Source organism: Euprymna scolopes, chromosome 44, assembly GCF_053919585.1.
Source record: "Euprymna scolopes isolate OS-2025 chromosome 44, ASM5391958v1, whole genome shotgun sequence".
In the NCBI taxonomy this organism is placed as follows: domain Eukaryota; kingdom Metazoa; phylum Mollusca; class Cephalopoda; order Sepiida; family Sepiolidae; genus Euprymna; species Euprymna scolopes.
In genome coordinates, this window is record NC_136525.1 from 54225858 (window position 1) to 54236426 (window position 10569).

Sequence of the window (10569 nt, forward strand, 5' to 3'; positions counted from 1 at the left end):
GTATTTACTTCAAAAGTGCTCAATACGTAGGTAGAGCTAGTTAGTAATTTATAAAATATATATGGCGATTAAGCTACACTGAATATTCTGCGTTTCATCCATAAGCCTGACGAATCCTATAGTTGGATGAAACGCAGAATATTCAGTGTAGCTTAATCGCCATATATATTTTATAAATTACTATATATATATATATATATATATATATATATATATATATATATATATATATATATATTTAAATAAAATAGGTTATATGTATATTTGTGTGTATGTATGCACATATATATTTGCGTTTGTATATATATATATATATATATATATATATATGTATATATGTGTGTGGTGTGTGTATATGTATATTTGTGTGTATGCGTGTAAAATCTATAGATGCTCCCCTCCCGCACACACAATTTTGTTTTGTGTTTGAGGAACCATATACACATTTAACATAGGGAGGAAAAATAACAACTTAATAGTTTAATATTTAGGGATTTATAAAGAATCGGAATCGGTAATTGTATCGGAATCAGGGAAAAATACTGCAATTATTCCATCACACACACACACACATAATATCTTATATATTTTTATAAATGAATAATTATAAAGATCGTGCAAGTTAATAAGAATGTAAAAGTATTTTTTAAAAAATCCTAATAACAAAGAAGGAGGGTTACAAGTATTAGAACCAAACACTATATAAAAACAGTAGTTTTTTTTTTAAATAGTCAGCCATACAGGAGGCTATTCATGACCACACACACACACACACACACACATTCAGCTTTATACATGTATATATGTGTGTGTGTATATATATATATATATATATATATATATATATATATATATATATATATAATTTAAAGGAGATTAGAACAATAGTCTAAAGAGCTGAGTGTATTTTAATGTAACAGTGAAATTACTAGTTTAATTAAAATACAGGAAAGAGAAGGTGCTCGTTGTAATTTAGATATATAATAAGCTCGATAGTTAAATGTCCTAGAGCTAATTCAATATTAAGTAATGTGATTTATAATTTAAAAATCAAATTTTAATTAAATTAAAAATCAGTTTCATAAGAAGGAACAACAACAAAATCAATTATCTGTATATGTGTGTGTGTGTATGTATATGTATATATATATATATATATATATATATATATATATATATTCGTACATTTATAAGCTACAATCAACATCCAAATGAATGCTTTGACGATAATTACGGTTTTCAAAAGGCGAACAATTAAAAGATACATCTGCCTTACTTAAAAAAATGCTAGGTTTATTTATGGTGTCTTTTACATATTAAAAAAAAACCCACCCAATACTTTTGCTGATGAGGAGACTTTGTTTAAAAAAAACTATATGTCAAAATTATTGTCCGTGGCTTAATGTCTATCACAATAAAAACATCGTTTCCGAAACGATCGTACAATTTATTGACTTTGTTGTTGTTCCTTCTTATGAAACAGATTTTTAATTTTAATTTTAATTTTCAATTATCAATCACATTACTAAATATTAAAGTAGCTCTAGGATATTTGCCTATTGAGCTTATTATATGTCTAAATTACAACGAGCACTGTTCTTTTCTTGTATTTTAATTAAATTAGTAATTTTACTATCACATTAAAATACACTCTGCTCTTTAGACTACTGTTCAAACCCCCTTTATATATATATATATATATATATATATATATATATATATATATATATATATATATATATATATATATATATATATATATATATACAGTAATTTATAAAATATATATGGCGATTAAGCTACACTGAATATTCTGCGTTTCATCCACTATAGGATTCGTCAGGCTTATGCGCATAAGCCTGACGAATCCTATAGTGGATGAAACGCAGAATATTCAGTGTAGCTTAATCGCCATATATATTTTATAAATTACTAACTAGCTCTACCTACGTATTGAGCACTTTTGAAGTAAATACTTAAAGTTTACGCATAAATCTATACTTTTGTATATTAAATTTATGTGAGTAAATGAAGTAGTTATATATATATATATATATATATATATATATACTTCGGAATAATTTTTATTTAACAATCAGTTGTTATGGAAACGTGAGATTGTAAGGTTTACAAAATATTACTGGCAGTAATATTCTATAAGTTATCCCATCTAAACAAGAATTGCTCGATATGCAAGATAGAGCAAATAAATCAAATTGTAATTCAATGAATTTCAAAAAACTCTCAAATAAATCTTACTAAACGGATGTAAAGAACGCATAACTTGGATTTTACCAAGCAAGCTGGATCTAAAAAAACTTTCATATCCTTTTTCTGCAAATCCTCCTGTTACAGGACTTCTGATAAATTTATGCAATATGGGGGCATACCTTTATAACTATTTGCTAATATTTTCTCTCCTCTGATGAGATGGTAGACATCGAAACCCTATAGGTTAAGGAGATTAATTTTCTAAAGCATTCTTTGTCTTGCTAGGAATAATAAAAATTCTTTGATATGAAACTCAACCACTTCATTTCATTTCAATGAGAGTTTTTTGAAATTCATTGAATTACAATTTTATATATATATATATATATATATATATATATATATATATATATACATAATAAAATATATAAAAATAGTACTGAATGGAATCAACAAAACACTATATAAAAACAGTAGTTTGTAAACAGGCACATAAATTTGTGGAGAAAAGAAAACGGATGACATAAGTAAGAAATATTTTTTTAATGACATGAATTGATTAACCTAAACTTATCTGGATGAAAAAAAAAATAGATCTAATATCTGGAACATTTTTTGTTCTTTGTGATTTGAGGAGGTGGTGTTTGATCAACACTGCTGAGGAGCCATGATTTATTATACTGTTTTGTTTTTAAATCCCCAAAACAGTGTTTCATGGTAAACAACTGATGATCCCTTTAAGAACATTGGTACTATTGTTTGTTCATGTAAGTAAAACTATTCAACGATACTAGAGATTAATTGACTGACAAAATAATGTTCCAACGAAGGACAATATTTTGTTTATAGTCTTAAAAGTTTTAAAAAACTTTCATGACTATATATATTTTACACCCGCTAATATATCTGAGAAGCTGAAAAGCAAATATGTCAATCAAAGGGAAGATCTATTGGCCCTGACAACTCGCCAAAGTGAAATCTTGGCAGTAGCACAAAGGAAGATGGAGAGAATAATGTTAGGCATCACTCTGCAAGACAGAAAGACAAACATCTGGATCTGCCAACAAACAAGAATTATTGACATCAATACTGCTATCAAAACATCCAAACACAGATGGGCAGGGCACGTAGCCAGACAACATGACAACAGATGGCCCATTAGAACAACGGAATGGACACCTTTATTCAACAGTTTGCTCCCCTCCCCCCTATTATGGTGCTGCCGCAGGCAGTGCCGAATTCAAACATAATTTGGACCATTCTTGAAATGGACTTTTCCCGATGACTTTAGTGTATTGTTGGTCCTGTGCAGTTCTAGGAGGTCCACTTTCTCAGGATTTGCTTACTGTCTTTGAGAAGGGATTAGTCTAGTCTATTGCTAATCATCTGAAGCACCCTTACCGGGGAATGCCGACGGAGCTACCCAGGTATTTTTCTTTCCAGGCTAGACTGTTCCTCCATTGGAACGCTGACTCCTCAATCCCACATTTACACCCCAGTGTCTCATTTCTAATATTAGGGAAGATCAATAACGAGATGGAGGGACGACCTGATACAACACATGGACCCACATGGCAACAGACAGCTCGGGACAGAGTTAGTCCAGGGAGGGGTTCCTTATTGAGTGATAAAACCCTTTTTGATGTTGTTTATGATAATAAATTGTACGCATGCACAACCGGAAGTCGTAAACCGGATGTTGGGTTACAACACCCGTTACAAGGTCATTTGAGTTTTATAATTATATAGATATATATATTTATATAGATTTATTTATTTATATAGATATATATGCATATATATATATATATATATATATATATATACTGCTTCACTAGAATCAAATACACATTTTTAAGCTTAGCTAAAAAGGTTTCAGCTTTATTAACTATAAATGCGTACAAATCTTTCATTCGTTTACAGATATGTTATATATATAACGTATTCTGCATGTTTATTTTATTATTCTCATAACCGTTAGGACACTCATCAGTGCAAAATATACATAAAAAGACAAAATAACAAATGTCACATCAAACTATAAACAGTCCCTATCGCTGAAACATTTTTGATATGAACATAAAATGTGTATTTGTTCAATATAAAAGCGAAAATGTGTGCGTTTTTTTGTGTATGTCCGGCAAAGGCTTTTTTTGGTGGGGCGCTCGTGATGGGGGGGGGGGCACTCATTCTTAAAACTTTTTATATACTGTCTAGATTATAATATCTACGATTTACGAAACGAGCTTGCATGTATCTTTAATTTCAGCGACTTTTCCACGCTATTTTTCATTCTCCGCGTGTTTGTTTAGTTTTTCCGCATAAAAAAAGCGAAACTGAAAGCAAAGCATCCAGAAGGCAATAAGATTTGATCAATGCTGAGAACCCCCCCGCCCCCGTCGTCATGTCAGACAATTGCTATTCATTTGGAAACTCCCCTTTTTAGGGGGGGGGCTGTTTTCCCCAATATCTTAGTGGGGGAAACAAACAAATATGCAGAAACTGGCTTGCAGCGCCAAAGTTAAGTCGCATGATGTTTGACCTCATTAAATTCACGCACCTTTCAATTAACTTTTTAATCATGAAATAAAAACACTTTTCACTTCCTCTTTCCTTGTGGCCGAGCGAGTAAGATGTCAGTTTTTTTCCCCCGTTTCGTTTCCACCTTCGCGTCAAGGCTTCGGTTTCGAGCCTACCTTCCTACCAAAATATTTTTTTTTTTCTTTCATACCTCCAAAACAATCCTCCCCCCCCCCCGTAAATAATAAGACACACACACGCATGCACACACATATGTGCATGCTTTGCAATATCGTATTGAACGTGTTATCACTTCCATTTAAAAAAAAAAATAGAGTACAAACCCTCAAATTTTCACACCTAAATATTAATAAAGTAAAAAAAATCCAACCCACCCCCACCCCCACTCAACCCAGCAAACCTTCTTGGAAACATTTTATTTTATTTTCAATCGAAATTTTCAGAAATCAAAGGGCTCCACACTCTGGGGATAACATTTCTCTAGCTCTCTCTCTCTCTCTCTCTCTCTCTCTCTGTTTCTCTCTCTTTATCTAGCTCTCTCTCTCTCTCTCTCTGTCTCTCTCTCTGTCTCTGTCTGTCTGTCTCTGTCTGTCTGTTTCTCGCTCTGTCTCTCTGTTTCTCTCTCTCTGTCAAGGCATTCATGAATTCATTGTTGCTCATCATTTTTGATGTTGCTCAGGCATTCAGACTGTCAACGTATGTTTCTCACTGTCGTCCTTTGCTTCTTTAACCCATGATCTTTCCTGTCAAACTAATCTGTTCTATTCCACTTTTTCTCTAGACATGATCCATCAATCCCATTTGTCTTTTTTGTTATTAGAAACTTTTCCATTTGTCTTTTTTGTACTGTTTTTATTAGAAACTTTTCTGTTTGCTATTTCTAATAACTCTTGATTTGTTTTCTTTTCTAATTTCAAATTCTCCCAATGAATCAAGTTTCAGTTGCTTCTAGTCTTTTCCTCGTGCTGTTGGTGATTGTCCAGCACTCACAACCGTAATGGCTCTTGTCTTGGGGAGGCCTCAAGTTTTGACAGGCTTCTGGGCTTGACCTTTACTCCTGATCTTAAATGGAGCACGTACATCAAATCTGTTGCCAAGGCAGCTGGAAAAATGGTCGGATCCTTCTATCGATCCAGTAGATATCTCACTGCTGATGCAATTCTCTATCTATATAAGAGCCAGATACGTCCAAGGATGGAATACTGTTGCCACATATGGGCAGGAGCTGCTAGAAAAGACTTGTCCTGCCTTGATAGGGTTCAAAATAGACTTCGTAGCCTGGTGGGAGATGTCCTTTTCTCTTCGCTGCAACCTCTATCTCACAGAAGAGATGTTGCGAGTTTGTCTCTGCTTTATCGTTATTTTCATGGAAAGTGTTCGACTGAGCTTCAATCTATGGTCCCTCCTCGCCAAACTTTCACAAGAAACACTAGACTAGCTGAAAACATTATAATTTTCCACACTCTTTATCTTTGCCTAAACCTAAACATAGATTCCATGATCAAAGCTTCTTTCTTAGAACTGCACGCCTGTGGAATTGTCTTCCGTTTTCCAGCTGTCCATAATATGGTTGTCTTCAAGTCCAACGTGAACAAGTTTCTGATGAGCCGTTCCACTTAAGTTAACAAATTTACCGAACTTCCATTACTATCGATTACTATATTGTCCTTTTGACTACTCTACACTCTTTAACCCTTATCCTTGAGTGGCCGATCGGCCTTGATAAGTGGTGACGCCTATGTAAAAAAAAAAAAAAAAAGAACAGAGCATACATACGTTCAGAGTATTCTGAATTTGGTGTTACCAAATAAAATATTATATATATATATATATGCGTGTGTGCACATATATATTTGTGTGTATATATATGTGTATGTCTGTGTATATGTGTGCACATATATTTGTGTATGTCTGTGTATATATATATATATATATATATATATATCTGTGTGTCTGTATATTTGTATGTAGGCGTGTAAAATATATAGATGCCCCCGCCCCACACACACAAAATTTTGTTTTGTGTTTGAGGAAACATATACACATTTGATATATAAATAAAGAGAAACATAGATGACGTCATAATATATAATCAAGGGAGATAATAATAAAAATTAAAAAAAAAAAAAATATTTATGGACTTTTTGAAATGTTTTATTTTATTTTTCGTACATGTATTTTTTATTTATTTATTTATTTTTTTTTGAGTTGATATTTTAATCCAATTTTGTCGCCGTCAAGTTTTATCAGATTTTTTTAAAAAAATGTTCTTTTTTCCTGTTGATCCAGTCGAATATCGAATATTTCGTGGCTTTAAGTAAACTTTCCGCTGAATATATATATATATATATATATATATATATATATATTTGCAGAAAAAGCCACTGGTCAATACTGGCCTGCTTTGTTCATATACATTCAAGTAGGCTTTATTAGTCTATGATATTGAGACCCTTTTTTTACTTTAGGGTGGCCACATAAGGGAGTTTCTCCACGTTTAAAAAACGACCCTGCTGTCTAACTGTCCCGTGGGGAGGCATAGTAAATAGGTACACTCAGAATGAAAAATACATTAAAAAAGAAACTTTAAAGTTAAGGGAGATAACTTATGTCAACTTTGAATTGACTCTTAAATATGGGAGAGCTATTATATAAACTCCATTTTCCATTGGTTTGGCTACAATCAGAATGAAAAATACATTAAAAAAGAAACTTTAATTTCAATTGGAGTGAAGATACGGTTAACAACATATTCCTTAGTGGTATGAGGATGTATCAAGTCTGAGATTTTTTTTTTATAAATTTCAAAAAAATATTAAATTCCAGTTACCAACGAAATTGCATTTTTAATCCTTTTTCTGGTTGTTCCTGTCGCTCCCAATGAAAAAATTGTCATTAAATTAAAGAAAAATAATAAAATATTTAGAAATAGGCTCTTCATTTCCATTTCAAAGAAAAAAAAAAAAAAAAAAAAAGCAAAAATCTGTTGATTTTGTAAATAAAAATTGTTTAAAAAAAAATTGTTAAATAAAAAACTATTTAATCAATTGACAAAAAAATAAAATAAAAAAAATCTAAAAATAAGTCGAGATGGAAAAATAAAGGTAAAAGAAAAAAAAAAATATGTGCTTGTTCAGAATTTCCCCTATCTTAAAAAAAAAAAAAATTTTTTTTTTTAAATCTGTATGACATGTATTTATAATGAAACAATATCACATTCCAAAAATCATATAAATTGATCAAATAGTTTTAAATCATTGTTTTTTTTTTGCAAATTAAAGTTTTTTTTTCCAATGGGTCCCACCCCATGGTAAGAATGGCTTTCTAAAATCTTAATTTGGAGTAGTTTCCCTTGCTACTTCAACATGTTTTCGAGATGACGTCATGAGATCAATGCTTGTCCTTTATCCATAAAATTTTTCTTATTTAAAAATACAACTATTTGATCAATTTATGCAATTTTTTTTAGTGTATGATATTTTGGTTTCATCATGAGTATGGAATATTGTACGGATTTTTTTTTTTTTTTTTTTTTACATTTGTTACATATAGGGAGAATTCTGGACAAGCACCAGAAAATAATTGTTAAAATCAGTTGTTAACAAAAAAAAAAAAAAAAAAAAAAAATCTAAAAATAAGATGTTATCTCCCCTAATTAGCCACCTTAAAGTAAAAAATGAGCCTATATTTGAACAGTATATATGTATATATATTAAAAAAATTACATGAAAAAAATATAGATATATATATATATACTGCTCAATTTCTTCTTTTTTTTTTTTTCATTTTTATTTTATGATTTTGGCCTCAGCCAAACCGTAACATTTGTTTGTTTGTTTTTTTAATGTTTAAATATTTCATTTTGAAAAACAGTATTTTTACCTTTATTATTTTGAAACACAGCAATAGCAAAAAAGACACAATTTGAATTATCTCCCTTTGTAACACCCATTAAAAAAAGGGGGAAAAAAACAAAAAAAAACTTAATCTTTTTGTGTCGTTACAGCTTTTTTTTTTTTTTTTTTTTTTTAATTTAGGAAGCATTCTTGTGGCAGACGACTCCAGTATTAGGGTTTAGAAATTCTTTGAAAAATTTTTTTTTCAAAATTCTTTCCATGTCATATTTTGGTACTTATTAAGATATAGTCGGCAAATGATATTTTTTTTTTATTTTTTTAAATATGTCGTTTTAAGCAAAAACAACAGTATTACTTAAATTGTCATGTCGAAAATTGTAATACATCCAAAAATTACGAAAATCCATCGAGTAGGACAACTGATATTGTGTTTTCAGTAAAAAAAAAAAAAAAAAAAAAAAAAAAATGACTATCGCTATGGTCTGAAATAGTACGTTAGCCATTAAAGTGTCGAAAAGGGAGATAAATAGATAAATATTCCCCTGTATTTGCAATCTTCAAGGTGTTCACATCTAGGGAAAATGCAATTTGCCCCAATTTTTCATAAAAATTACTTCTGACTATAAATAATTTTTTACTCAATGGATTTTCGTAATTTTTGGATATATTACTATTTTCGACATGACAATTAAGTACTGTTACTTAAAACCATATATTAAAAAAAAAAAAAAAAAAATTTGATCTGTCGACTATCTTAACAAGCAACTCATATTTTACAAGTATATCAATTTTAGTAGGTAAGAAAAAAAATGACATGATGTAGGAGTTAGTCCCCTCCCACACACACATCTTTGGAATTTTTTTTTTTTTTTTTTTAAACTTTTCAAGAACAAAAATTGCATAAAATATTGAATCAGTGTTTTCCAAATTTCAAATTATGGACATAAATTTTTTTTTTTTTTTCCTTGAGTTAGAAATATATTTATTAGCGGTAGGATTTATCCGAGATCAATTGTTGATGTGGAGTAAACCCGAACTCCCGAAAATAACTCGTTAATAATAAGGGGATAGGAGAGGGGGGGGGTAAAAAGGTTAACAAAAAAGGTGAAAGCGTATCTTGTCCAACTCAGAAACCTGTAGTCCCGTGGATTAAAACCATTTCCGATCTGTGGAACATATTGCCTTGGTACTGCTTCTCTGTAAACTACAAAAGTCATCATCTCAACAACAAATATTTGTCACGCTATGTCTTTTATTCAACACTAGCAAGGAGACCCGACGTTGCTCAGGATTGTTCCACACTTCCAATACTTTCATTGTTATTGAAATTGGTGAAATCACCCGCTTTTCAATCAAATTGATGGATGGCCCGCTCTATTCAGGGACTCACCATGGTGTACCGGGAGGAAGCTTCACACGCCTCCCCGAAATGACTTAGTTCACAATACATTGTATTCTACATTGCCCTGTAGAAAACCTATTTTTAATTTTATAAAATTATTTTTTATATATAGATTTTGTTGCGGCATATTTTGTTTTCGGTTTATTTAATGTCGAATCCAGTTATTTTGGAAATAGTATTCATGTTGCATTCAATTATTTTGTAGAAGTTTTTATTCTTCAAACTCTTTGTATCTTCAATCGCTAGTTTGTAGTGTTTGGTTTGGTTGTTTTATAGTGGACTTTATCGTTTTTGTTCCCTCACCAGCAGAACATGAATGAGTTTTGCAACGGGAGAGGGAAAAAGATTACAGTATTAATGTTTGGTGCATTTTAAGTTATGAAACCAATCAGGAAGTGGAGGAGATAGAAAGAAAAAAGAGAAATGGGAAGAAGGAAAAAGGAGGGAAAGGTGGGTTTTTGTTTTTGGTTTTGCAGAACATAATTAAGTTTTGCAAAAAAGGAAATAGAAAAACAAAAAGCATCAATGTTAAGTGCATTTCGTCTCAGGAAGCCAATA